Here is a 14,760-nt window from a genome sequence, read left to right on the forward strand (position 1 = left end):
ACATTCCATTACCCTCGTTTTGCTTTTGTTGATGTTCATCTCATATCCTCCTTTCAAGACACTGTCAATTCCGTTCAACTGCTCTTCCAAGTCCTTTGCTGTCTCTGACAGAATTACAATGTCATCGGCGAACCTAAAAGTTTTTATTTCTTCTCCATGGATTTTAATACCTTTTCCGAACTTTTCTTTTGTTTCCTTTACTGCTTGCTCAATATACAGATTGAATAGCATCAGGGAGAGGCTACAACCCTGTCTCACTCCCTTCCCAACCACTGCTTCCCTTTCATGTCCCTCGACTCTTATAATTGCCATCTGCTTTCTGTACAAATTGTAAATAGCCTTTCGCTCCCTATATTTTACCCCTGCCACCTTCAGAATTTGAAAGAGAGTATTCCAATCAACATTGTCAAAAGCCTTCTCTAAGTCTACAAATGCTAGAAATGTAGGTTTGCCTTTCCTTAATCTTTCTTCTAAGATAGGTCGTAGGGTCAGTATTGCCTCACGTGTTCCAACATTTCTACGGAATCCAAACTGATCTTTCCCGAGGTTGGCTTCTACCAGCTTTTCCATTCGTCTGTAAAGAATTCGCGTTAGTATTTTGCAGCTGTGACTATCTCGAGAAAAGAGCATGAATATAATGGTGAAGAGATTCCAGCTCAAACAAAGGCTTACTTACAATCGCGTACCATTCGCGATTTGCACAGGTGGCGAGGTAAGAGACAGCGGTGCGCAAATTACCTTCCACCGCACACCTTAATGTGGATTGCGTGGCATAGTTGTCGTTGTAGATGTACAACTGTCAGGTAATTTCACTGCGTCGTACATTCCGTTGAAGAAAGAGAGATGTACTCTGAAGCTGCCGCTGTTGCTCTTCTAGTCTTCTTCTCGACTGACATTCCGTGCGCTACAACCTCTCAGACGGGCGAGTATCGCTCGCTGCGTGGGAAGACACCATCTGCGGGAAGTGGTGCGTGAAGCGGCCGGCGGCAGCGCCGGCAGACACGGCACGAACCGTGGCCGCCCCACTGATAGGCTGCCAGCTTTCCCAGTGCTTCTGCCACACAACGCCCACACGCCGCGCCCTGGGCTACCGGATTGTGGGGCAGGAGAGACGAAGAGAGTGATAGGCAACGCCTCACTACATTTTATGGGATCATCAAAAACTCTGAATGTGAAATTCTCAGGTACGCCGCACTGTGTATCTTCGTGAGGCTGGGAGGAGTCAGAAGGCGACGATGAAAGCTAGGGCGTTCCCTAGTATCGTTTTACCCCGCCCGTTTATTCTTGTAACTTTACAAGGCCGTTCAGCAAGGAGCGAGAAGTCACAACATTCACAACAGATACTACCAGTCCTTCTGTCGTTATTATGCCACCGGTGACATACATTATGGTATGTTTGTCCGACACACCAATATTTTACCGCCGCAGTTACAGTTGCAAGACAAACGTTGTTGAGGCATTTACTAGCTAATGAATTAAGCCTAACGCCTCACCGCGGTATTTCTCTGCATACAAACACAGAAGATTTTACTGCTGAGTGTAGCACTGAAACACAAAAATACGACATGAGGAGGTTTATTTTACCGTAGAAAAATAAGACAGAGAATGGATTTTGTCCTTTGTCACAATAATAACTACGTTATTTCCTCCAACTCAGTTGTAGTGTGCGTGCGTAGTCACATGATTGAACCCAACTGCTATGATACATTTTCATGTGCTTTCGTGCGAAATGTGAAGTACGGAAGTAAGGCGGCTCTTCAACTAGTTGGCCTGCCGAGGTGGCCGTGCGGTTCTAGGCGCTTCAGTGCGGAACCGCGTGACTGCTGCGGTCGCAGGTTCGAATCCTGCCTCGGGAACGGATGTGTGTGATGTCCTTAGGTTAGTTAGGTTTAAGTAGTTCTAAGTTTTAGGGGACTCATGACCTAAGATGTTAAGTCCCATAGCTCAGAGCCATTTGAACCATTTTTTTCAACTACTTAAGATGTGCATGCAAACGTGGTGTTTCATAATACCTATTACAGGCGTCTAGGGTTGCGGGGGGTGGGGCTGGATAAAGTGGGGAGGGGAGCGTAGGGATTTCATGTCCGGAATTGTAGCGTCTGAATGTAAAATAAAGTGGGAGATCAGATCACCTCAAATCTCGTCCTTCACGGTACGCACACAGTGGAGACAACCCCTTGGCATGGATAAGGTTGCGAGTACTTGTCGCTCGCTCATTCCACAAATTCTTTAAGCGACTGGAAGTAGCACTATCATCCTTCCCTGAATTAATACAATAATAAAAGTTCGAAAACATAAAACCTCATGTTGGTATGATGGAATTTCAAACAGAAGTCCGAAAAGTTGAAACTTTCTGGCAAATTAAAACTGTGTGCCGGACTAGACTCTAACTCAGGACCTTTGCCTTACACATACTCTACTATCTGAGCTACCCAAGCATGACTGACGACTCGTCCTCACGACTCGTCCGCATTGAACCACTCTACTGGTCGACGTCCGAGCCAACGTCTCGCTACATGAATGACCTCCCTACAATCCACGTTCTCCTTCCTGCGGAGTGCGTCCTTCTTGGGACAAAACACATGGAAATCGGAAGGTGCGAGATCCGGATGATAGGGTGGATGAGGAGGAACGGTTCGACGAAGTTTTGCGAGCCCCTCTCCTCTGCGCAGACATGTGCCAGGCCTTGCGTTATCATGGAGAAGGAGAAGTTCGTTTGCATTTTTGAAGTCGTTTATTCAGTTCAGATAGTACAATACACTTCAGAGTTGATCGCTGAACCATCAAATGGAATAGCTCGTTCAGAGTCCAAGAAGACCGTCGCCATGACTTTACCGGCTGAGGGAGCGGCTCTGAACTTTTTCTTCGCCGGAGCGCTTGTGTGGTGTTCCTCTATGGATTGCCATCTTGCTTCCGTTTCGAGGTCGTGATCACATTGAAACGTCCCCTTAGAACAATTTATACACGACTGTGCTTAACCTGACACACAATATTATTTAGCGCAACGCAATCTGACTATCAAAGATCCATGCAAAATAATGGCCCTGAGTAACATTAAACTATACCTTTCACAAATCGCTTACCTCACAAAAATCTTCATTACTCGAACTACTGCAATACAGCGAGCGCCACTACTGCCAGCTAAATAAAAGATTCAAACTACTGAAGGCACTAACTACTGATAGGGATAGTTAGCAAATGAAAGATTTTAATAGAGAACAAACAATGTATTTACCTTAATATTCATACTTGACATCCAGTATTACAAATTATCAAAACTCCGCCATCTTTCTCCCCACATCCACCACTGCTGGCGGCTCACCTCCAACTGCGCAACGCTACGCGCTGTTCACATCCAGCTGCCGCTCTACAATGGCAGACAACAATGCAAACTAGCCACAGACTGCACACAGCACAGCCAGTGATTTTCATACAGAGAGCGCTACGTGGCGGCGGCGTTACCAATATAAGAACCTAAACAGCCTACTTACATAAAGAAAACATAAACAGCCTACTTACATAAAGAAAACATAAACAGCCTACTTACATAGCCCCCATGCTCCCCACAAAAAATTTTTACAAATGGTGTTGGGCATTGGCCAATACAGATTTGAAAAAAATTTTTCACAATTACAGTAACAAAGATATAAAATGCACACACTTATTAATACAATGTTGGTCAAAAGCTAAAATTTTCTCACAGTCCATAAAGACAGTCCTGATCATCATAATAGTAATTACAGTTTTTTTCACAAAGTCTCATTAGTAAAAGAAATTGCACCCAGAAGTAGTGGATTTCCATGCAGTCTTGAAGAAGTAGTATTGTCCTTCCAACGGTAAGACAGTGCTGACTCTTGACATGCTGACAGGTAATGGGCCACAACAGAGCGAACCCACAGCAGAGTCATTCGACAAGAAGATTGGTAGGTAGGTCATCACAGAGCAGACCCACTGTAGTCCTGATAGAGATTACGGTATTGGTGGGCCACCAGAGGCGCAGACCCACTGCAGTCCTTGTAGAAATAATGGTATTGGTGGGCCATCAAAGATGCAGACCCACTGTAGTCCTTGTAGAAATAATGGTACTGGTGAGGCAGCAAAGGTGTAGACCCACTGTAGTCCTTGTAGAGATGGCCAGCAGCCATCTGCTGCGACTGTGCAGGTGCACAATCACCATCGAAGAATCTTGCAGACAATATAGCAAGTCCATAACCACCACTTGTGCACTCACAAAGTTTTTGGAATCGTCCTTAGAACCAGCAATGCTGTTATCCAGTCCCTTGCTGAATTATCAACACACGTGCAAACACTAACAGTCCCTGCTTCTCACATATTGTCCATATACTATGACCAACAGAAATGTGTGCAGTGAAATGAATGCTTACAAGTTACTTAATTTGATTAACTGGTGTCAATTACAATATTATAACATGAGAATACAATTACAAAGGTACAAAATACATCATTACAGAACATAACAATACAGATAACATTTGTAGTACAGGCTTTACAACAGAATAGAAATAAACATATACATCAATGTTACAGGAATTATGAGGTAAGTAGATACATAAAAGATCAGAATAATTTTTGAAACATCAACTTTACACATGAGCATTAAAACAGAATAAATAATGTCTGACATCTTTACAAAGTAAATAACATATTATTAATGCCAATTATATTTAAGGATAACAGTATTCCTCATCATACTGAATGTAGCTTAATATTAAAAGAAGAAAAAATTCTATGAAACTACACAGAAAACAACTACACAAGGGTACACAAACACATAGTGGGATAACACAAAAGGAAAGGACAGGGTTTGTTTCATTGCAGTATTTTGCAAACAAAACTTTCTTTGCTTCTTAGAGATCTCCCTTCATTCATCATTATTCCCAAAAGTCCTATCTAAGTCTGCCTTCTGTATTCTGTTCACATCCTCTGTCAAAAATAGTTTTTCTCCACTGTACAGTATCCTTCTTTTTCGCCCAAACCATTATCATATAGCTTCTCAATACATTTCTTCCAAGTCATCATAGTTAGTTTCTTATATAGTCTACCCCTCTTAAGCTAACTTAAATCTACTGAGCTCAGATATATATACCAAGGGACGAGGCAATGCAGCATAACATAACAAATTATCACAAACAGCAATGACAAAAAAATGCAAATTGGCAAAGCTAGCAGCATAAATTAGCAAAGCAAGTGCAATATTACAACTAATATAAGCCAATGTGCAGCAACAAGAAAAGCTTAACAGAGTAATACAAAGTTAAATTCAATAACACTATGCCTGGCAAACAGCAGCAACTTATACCTAAACATGACATAGCTCAAGCAGAAAAAATATTACAGTAAAAACAACAATGCAGATAAGTGAAATGTATATTCACATCTTAATGTCTATGTAATCAAAGTGGTGCACCACAACAACTTATTGTAAAAAGAAATATTACCATGTACTTGAAAAGAAAATTATGTGTTACTGTTACTAGTCCCTTCTAATTGTTCTTTCCTTTCCAAGTGCTCCTTTTTTAAAGAATGTGGATTACAAAATTATTATTTAATGGATCTGTTGACAGAAAGTGTTCACATTAGCAAATGCATTTTATTTTATAAAACTAATGCTGCAACACAGCTGGAAACCAGATATTAAACAAAATGAGCAATCTCTTAACTACAAAGACAATAGATGTAAAATGTTTCTAATCATTTCATTAGGCATTTTAGTAAATATCATAAATTACGAGCTCCACAGTGTAATCATATGTTTTCAAGTTCGACCATGTCGTTTTTGCGGTGCTTTCTACAAAGAAATGTCATTAGCGGGGTATAGGCCTCCTTTTTTTTTCTACCTGTGCTTCCGGAAAGGCACACCCTGATGGCTAGTTCTCCAGGTGTCTGACACAGCTGTGTGCCAACGACGCACGTGCAGGTGGTCACTTAACTTTCTTACTGTAATTATGAAAAAATTTTTTAAATCTGTATTGGCCACTGCCCAATAAAATTTGTAAAATTTTTTGTGGGGAGCATGGGGGCTATGTAAGTAGGCTGTTTATGTTTTCTTTATGTAAGTAGGCTGTTTAGATTTTTATATTGGTAATGCCACGTAGCGCTCTGTATGAAAATCACTGGCTGTGCTGTGTGCAGTCTGTGGCTAGTTTGCATTGTTGTCTGCCATTGTAGAGCGGCAGCTGGATGTGAACAGCGCGTAGCGTTGCGCAGTTGGAGGTGAGCCGCCAGCAGTGGTGGATGTGGGGAGAAAGATGGCGGAGTTTTGATAATTTGTAATACTGGATGTCAATTATGAATATTAAGGTAAATACATTGTTTGTCCTCTATTAAAATCTTTCATTTGCTAACTATCCCTATCAGTAGTTAGTGCCTTCAGTAGTTTGAACCTTTTATTTAGCTGGCAGTAGTGGCGTTCGCAGTATTGCAGTAGTTCGAGTAATGAAGATTTTTGTGAGGTAAGTTATTTGTGAAAGGTATAGTTTAATGTTACTCAGGGCCATTCCTTTGCAGGGATCTTTGATAGTCAGATTGCGTTGCGCTAAAAATATTGTGTGTCAGATTAAGCACAGTCTGTCAGGTTAAGCACAGTCTTGTATAAATTTTTTCTAAGGGGACGTTTCAACATCTTTCGTCGCCTGTGGCGATGTTCGACAAGATGTTGTCACGACCAGGTTCGTAACGCACAAACAATTTTGCGCAGATGGTCCGTCGTTGTTATTTATCACCTTCTGCGAGGCGGCGAAGAATCGAGCGGGCGGCCGACCGGAGTGACCGAGCGGTTCTAGGCGCTACAGGTTCGCAGGTTCGAATCCTGCCTCGGCCATTCTTTTGTGTGATGTCCTTATGTTAGTTAGGTTTAAGTAGTTCTAAGCTCTAGGGGACTGATGTCCTCAGAAGTTCAGTACCATAGTACTTAAGAGCCATTTGAACCATTTCGAGCGGGCGTACGCTTTTGAGCGCCTCAACTGGTGGACGAGTCCGTAGGCACTACCAACAGAGACGTCCAGTTGAGCAGCGAGGTGTTTCAATGTGACTCGTCGATTACCTCGAATGAGAGTCTTTGCATTTTCAATCATTGCAGGAGTTACAACTGAGTTCGGCCGACCGGCACGCGAGAGGTCGAATAGGTTTGCGCGAGCTTGTTGCGATGATGACAAACGTCTTCCCCAACGACTCACCGTCCTTTTGTGCACTGCCAGGTCTCCGTAGATAATCTGCAAGCGCCTATGACTATCTGCGATGCTCTCGTTTTCTGCCAAAAGAAACTCAAAGACAGCTCTCCGTTACAGACGCCATTGTGAATGCTGCGTATATCGCCACCACGTATCAGAACTTCATGAAACTATAGGGGCCGAAGCGGGAATATTCCACGGTGTCCCACAACAAATTCAGCATTGTTTCTAAAGAAACTGACAAGCAGAAACATGTGTTGCATTAATTACTGAACGCCCCTCGCAGTTATACCAATCAATATACCTTCGTAGCCTGAGTAATATGCTCTTCTTTTGCGCGAGTAACACACACTTTACTGGTTTTACGATCTTTGGTCGGTATATAAAACCGTGTCTTTGCTAACAGACTGAGCTAGCGTGCCTGTTTACCAACTCGTTCACTGAGCTGAAAACGTAATAGACGCACAGACGTGTCTTTTAACAGGCCAAGAAGCAAAAGTAGCACACTGCCTTGTCTGCTCTCTGAAGACGTGTGGGAGAGACCGTGGAAAGGAAATCAATTTTTACGGCCCGTTCAGCGGCGTCTCGGTGCGGCTAGTCACGTATTCCCGTCCGTCGCCCTCTGTCTCCCCACGTGTACATGCTGGTGCGTGTGTGTGGAAGACAGAGAGGTGAGTGGGCGTGTCCCGCTGGGCCCGTCTCGCTGTAGAACAATGGCCGAGCGGCCGCGGCCGGCTGGCCCTGCCCATCGCCGGCGGGCATTAGCGATGCGTGCTACGCGCCTGCGCGGAAAATCAACCCGCCTTCCGCAGTGAACACGCCCCCGCACGTGTCTCCGAGATGCTTCCTGACTGAAGCAGGGGTTCTCCACACGTCGTCCTCAGAGACTTACTGTTTTTCAAGAGATTGGGCTTCGTGTCACATGCGGGCCTCACTGCTGTATTATGTATGTTTCCTGTCACTGTCGTTTCCTAGACTTAAAGAACGTGTTTCTGTACTAGTTTCCGATCCGGAGTTTAGTTCGAGTGTACGGGGAAGATTACATCAGCACACTGGACAAACATCGCCATCAACAGGAAACATCAAGCTAATGTCATCTAACACTGCTTCTCACCTTGATATTGTCATTATTGTTGTTGTTGTTGTCTTCAGTCCGAAGACGGGTTCGATGCAGCACTCCATGCTACTCTACTGTGGAAGCATTTTTATCTCCAAGTAATTGCTGCAACCCATATTCATTTGCACCTGCTTGCCGCACTCGTCTCTCAGTCTCTCTCCTGTCAACCAATTTCTTCTTTTAGTCTAGTTTCTTTTCTTCCCGATTCCATTCCGTACCTCTTCATTAGTTACCCGACCTACCCATATAATCTTTAGCATTCTTCTGTAGCACCACATTTCAAAAGATTCTGTTCTCTTCTTGTCTGAAGTGCTTACTGTCCACGTTTCACTTACGTACAAGGCTACACTCCGGACAAATGCCTTCAGAAGAGACTTTCTAACACTCAAATTTATATTCAATGTTAATAAATTTCGCTGCTTAAGAAGTGCTTTTCTTGACATTGTCGTTCTGTACTTTATATGTTCTTTACTTCGGCCATCATATGTTATTTTATTGCTCAAATAGGAAAATTCATTTACTACTTTTAGAGTCTCATTTCCTAATCTAATTTCCTCAGCATCGACTGATTTAATTCGACTACATTCCATTCTCTTTGTTTTGCTTTTGTTAAAGTTCATCTTACATCGCCACTTGAAGACACTTTCCATTCCGTTGAACTGCTTTTCCAAGTCTTATGCTGTTTCTGACAGATCAGAATGTCATCGGCAAAACTCAAAGTTTTAATTTCTTCTCCCTGGACTTTAATTACCTTTCTAAATCTCTCCTTGTTATCCTTCGCATCTTGCTCAGTGCACAATTTTAATAATATATGGGATAGGTTACAACCTTGTATCACTCCCTTCTCAGTCATTCCTTCCCTTTCTTGCCTTTCGCCTATTAGATCTTTCAGTGCTTTATCATATTTGCCATCCCATCTTCATCTTCTTCGTCTTCCCTTTGTACAACATTGTCTTCAAGTTCATTTCCTTTGTACAGCCTCTCTATAAAGGGTGTTAGGGATGTAGGTACAAATATCGTGTTTATTGGTACCTTTAAATGCACCCATTCTGTGAATCTGATAGCCTTCCCACAAACACATCACATAATTTAATGCCTGATGTTTTCTGCACAGTTGTAAGTGTACCATGAAATGGACTTCTCCTATCAGTATGGACTCAGTTCTGCATCCATGTGTCAACTCTTCGATACTTGACACGATTCCCAGCAGAAAATAAACATTAATGTTTGGTTTGTGCCACATGTACGAGGAGATACTAACAAATCTAAAAACATACTACTCGTAACAGCTATGATTATCAGTTTGCAAATTACGTAAATACTGATGTACAGTACACTATCGTCAGTCATCAATAGAAATATGTGCACTTATAATCCTAACACTCTGCACATTTTTTCCAGCTTTTCGCTTTCGCTTCTTTGCTTAGTACTGGTTTTCTATCCGAGCTCTTAATATTCATACAGCTGCTCGATTTTCTCCAAAGGCCAAGCCTCGACAATGACTTCAATTCCGCGTGAAATAGGGTCCACAAGTTTTTTTAGGTATGCCGTATCCCTCTGAGGCCACTGATTGATTGTTATATTCCGTAGAATTACCAAATTTAGGGATGTTACTAGACACGTTTCAATCTTTATTCCAAACGTCACAAAATTTTCTTTAGGATTAAGACCAGGTGATTTGGCGTACCAGTCGAGGTGAATGAGTGTTCGCCAAACTTGAAATGAACACGTGCAGCCCTGTGATCACCGCTGTTGTCACCTTGTGAGATGGGGATGCCCACAAATTACTCACCATCAAGATATAGAAGAATGCATTAAACTTGCTCACTGAGAATGTTGAAATAAACACCCTGGTTCATGTTCATGGAAACTTGAATCATTGCGCCCATCGCAGTACACAAAACGTCGACAAAACAATACAGAACCACCTGTGGCCAGAACTACACCCACCACACATTGCCCTGCATCACTTGAAAACAGTCACAGTACACGCTTCCAGTCACCCACTTTCCAGCTTTTGTGTTGTTCGGCCCACCGAAGATCTGGACCTGTATGCGCCACAGTGAGCAATGAAGTTTTGCGAGTTACTAGACTCCTAATATCCACGATGCAGCACCCTTCGCAGTTTTTTCTTGAGAACTGTTTGAGATGGACTTGCAACAACAGTTCCTGTCCGGTTTGAAATCAATTGTCACTGATAAAGCGTGACACTCGTCCCTGGTACCTGTCGCTTAGCGTGGTCTTACGCCCACTGCTGTTACGCCGTGTTACGTGGTCGTGAGTGATACACCATTCCTTGTTGGCAAGGTGGACAGTCAGTGCTCACTCATCAAAATATCGGCCAACTTTATTCACGGTGTAGTCACGGCCACCCTCAAACATGATAGCTCATTTCTGCCATCCTGACCCCGTATCATCGAGTGGCACATACGCACCTCTCTGCTGCCGTAACTTACATCTATGGTGTGCGTCATTTGGTCGCCTGGTACCTGCTCCACACCTTCTACAGTACAGCGCTCTAAAGCGACGGTGTGACACCAATATTTAAGTTTCCCGTGTTTCCTCAGTCACTTACGGGAACTGACGCGATCGCTTAATGGTCTTAAGTGAGTCATGAATGATGTGACATACTGGTTAGTGGATATGTAATTCAGTAGTTTGAATCACTGCTGCTCAATATGGCTGTTCTGTGACAATGCAGAGGGGCTTCTTCAATGATAATTTTCCTAGTATAGCCATCATCAGCAGAGACCGGATATTCCTAACCTGCGTGGAATTGGCTTCAGAGATGCATCTCGTGCTACCAAATTTCTACTGCAAAAGTTTCTGACCTAACATGAGCATCAGAAAGTTGCCCATTGCGCCCTTAGGAACTTTCCTGGGGTTTTTGAGTTAACTCAACAATCGTGTTGCTGTTCACAGACATAACACGAGTGAGCTCTAAATACTTGAAGACACTGAGCTCATATATCAAACGAACAGGATTCGTATCTTCGCCTGGCAGATCTCATTTAGGTATTCTATGGTTTTTAAAAATGACACACTATATTTTTTGTTTTTTTTTTTAAGAATCCCACAGATAATTATTTTTTAAATATTTTCGCATCCGTTTGAAAGCCCTGAATGTCAATGATGCTTCAAACAAATATTTTCTGTAACATTCCCATAGAAAATGCAGTGTCTGCTCAAGTTAATCTGACCACCTGTGAAAATCCTGAGTAACCACCTTTCGCTCTTTCGCAGCGAGACGCGCAGGTAGAGTCAGTGAGTTTCTGAAAGGGATGTGGATCCACGTCGACTCCAGTGCCTCAGCCAGCTGTGCTGGATTTGTCGTTTGAGGATCCATGGCGGAAACAGTTCGATCCAGGTGGCCCATAGATTCCTGGATGGGTTTTAAATCCTGGAAGTTTCATGGCCAGGGGATTGCAATAAACTCACCCTGATGCTCTTCGAACCAAGCAAGTACACTGTGTAACACGTTGCATTGTCCAGATGGCAGATCTCATCGTGTCGGGGAAGAACAAACTGCATGTACGAGTGGATGTGGTCGCCGAAGATACATACATACATGTGTTGATAGATTATGCCTTCCAGAATGACGAAATCACCGTGGCAATGCCACGAAAATATTCCCCAGACCATAGTGGGACTTAACATCTGTGGTCATCAGTCCCCTAGAACTTAGAACTACTTAAACCTAACCAACCTAAAGACATCACACACATCCATGCCCGAGGCAGGATTCGAACCAGCGAGCGTATCGGTCGCGCGGCTCCGGACTAAAGCGCTTAGAACCGCTCGTCCACGTAATTTATTATAAACTGACAATGGCACACTGCATTGCAGCAGCATGAGCCATGTTAACCTGCTTACATAAGCAGTTTTACATTAAAATAACTTTCTAACAAGTTTGTTGAATTAATTATTTTGCTTAACAGCAGTTTTGTTGATAATTATATGATATTTTTTCTAATCGAGCTGCATTTACTTCCTGTGCCATTTAGGTTAGTTCTTCTAGTCTCTTTGCAAGTGGAGGCCAGCCGGGGTGGCCGAGCGGTTCTAGGCGCTACAGTCTGGAACCGCGCGACTGCTACGGTCGCAGGTTCGAATCCTGCCTCGGGCATGGATGTGTGTGATGTCCCTAGGTTAGTTAGGTTTAAGTAGTTCTAAGTTCTAGAGGACTGATGACCTCAGAAGTTAACTTCCATAGTGCTCAGAGCCATTTTAACCATTGTTTTGCAAGAAGAGACATACACGTAACGAAATGTATCAATTCAGTGGAGCTTTTTTCAACTGATATAGCCGGCCGGTGTGGCCGTGCAGTTCTAGGCGCTTCAGTCTAAAACGGCGTGACCGCTACGGTCGCAGGTTCGAATCCTGCCTCGGGCATGGATGTGTGTGATGTCCTTAGGTTAGTTAGGTTTAAGTAGTTCTAAGTTCTAGGGGACTGATGACCACAGATGTTAAGTCCCATAGTGCTCAGAGCCATTTGAACCATTTTTTCAACTGATACCAGGTAAGGAGAGCATAATCTTCCAGTACATACTATATGCACAACAGATGTTGTCTCTTCACAAGATGTGACGCCTAGATTTTCACAGCAGAAAAACGACTGGATTGGAAAACGTCTCTAAAATACCTACATCACCTTTGAGTAAGCAACCATCTACGACAATGAAATAAATTTCATGCACTTGTACTAAAACTCGCTGTTTTAGCTGTATTTGGATGTACTCTCGCTTGACAATAATTAAAAGCTACATTCACACTCGTCTTGCCCAGTTATACTGGCAATAAATGAGCCAAAGATGAAGAATGTGTTGTGCTGATTTCGTAAAAGTCTCTTTAAATATTCGAATATTTAACTCAGCTCGCCAAAAACGGGGAAGCAAATGGTTGGTTCAATGAACCTGAGTGGAGACACGTCCCGCTTTTTTCGTAAGTGTGCAGCGGGTCCAGCGCGATTTATTTTGAACCGTGCCGGCTGTCAGCAGCCAACAGCGCACAAAGAAAGCCACTGATGTGCAGCTGTGTGCGTCTTCCGCGTCGCCAACAACGCTGAAATAACGTTTCGGAGGGCGGTGCAGTGACAGCAGCGTTTATTCGGGGAAAGAACGGAGTGCGCCGGGCTTAATGGGATTTGTTGTGGCAGCTGCAGGCGGCGCGCTGACGAGCTTCCTCTTTACATTCGAGGAAGACTACCCGGACGTCACAGCGGAACCGGTTTTAATAACTGTAGCTTACCGGCTCGGCGGCGAGTTTTATGGCTTCTTCTAAAGGGGGCGAGGTCTTCTCTTTTTAAAGAGGCGGAGGAACGCCATCTCCCGATATACGATCTCGCCAGACGACGGACGCATCAGGTCCGGACGACTTTTGTTTGTGCCGATAGTGGCCATACGCGGCCGGTTACATATTTCATTGACGGTTCGGTCGTATATCAGCGCCGTGCTTTACGCCGTACTGAAATGCCACGACAAGTCTGCTTCAGGCAGCCAAAAAGAGTCGTGTTTCGATGGGGTAGAAGTCATCAAAAAAAGGAGGATTGCAAATTGCAGCCCGGAAGAGATATTGCGTTTCCAGCTACAGTAAGGAACAGATTTATGAGCATGTCCTTCCCCGCAAAAGCCGTTCCCGAGTCTTGTACGAGGGAAAAACTATAAAATTCGAGAAGCTTTTCCGCTCTGCGCCCTATTGTCATTTTGGTATTACGATACTAACGCTACTTTTAATGCCTGTTTTGCACGACTGATGTTTTCTGTTACGGACATACGCAAACGATACGATTCTTAACAACGAATAGTGGCGCGTAAAATGAAGAAGCGCTGTGTAACTGAGGGCATCAATCCGGAAGTTGTAGCTGAAATTCCCTTGTTTTACACACACATCTTTTTGTCCGGGACAATGGATAATACTGTCCCAGAATACATTACAGATAGAGCCATTCCCCAGCCCTACAACGACCAAGGTATTAGGAAGATTTTCCTTGCTTATCAGGCGAACGCTGGGACTTCAAATTCTGTGCTAAATATTCCCGACTGGAAATCCCAGTGTTCCATTCCCAGCTAATGGGAACTGACTGTAAATTCTACTGCCCTACCGTCAAGGGTAGAGAACGAAATGTGCAAAAGAGAAGCACACTGTCTGATAGGAGTAGATCTTCATTCTTTCCGGTGGCAGTGAACCCAACAGGTATTCCAAGCCTTTGGGAGTCATGCAGTCACTGCTCAAAGTAGGGGCAAAGTTCGACACGTGCACGACCTTTCTCATACAATCCACGAGTGGTTAATAGGACTTGAATAAAGTAATGTTCATGAGTTTGTAGCTACACTCATCCCTATGAAGTGTGTCTCCGATCGTACAGATTATTCAGTGGCGACAAGTCTTGTATACCGTACGTCTTCTGCTGGAGATTATACATGGACGGACGCGTGTACATGGTCTGTTATCAGGTAC

At 43.5% G+C, this 14,760-nt stretch overlaps 1 protein-coding gene across 1 annotated transcript in view; it reads left to right on the plus strand.

Moving 5' to 3' along the window:
* The window catches only part of LOC126175785 (uncharacterized), a 635,812-nt gene that overhangs the window by 154,702 nt on the left and 466,350 nt on the right, over window positions 1-14,760 (plus strand). The gene's annotated exons all lie outside the window — the stretch shown is intronic.

Source organism: Schistocerca cancellata, chromosome 1 (assembly GCF_023864275.1).
Source record: "Schistocerca cancellata isolate TAMUIC-IGC-003103 chromosome 1, iqSchCanc2.1, whole genome shotgun sequence".
Taxonomy (NCBI): Eukaryota; Metazoa; Arthropoda; class Insecta; order Orthoptera; family Acrididae; genus Schistocerca; species Schistocerca cancellata.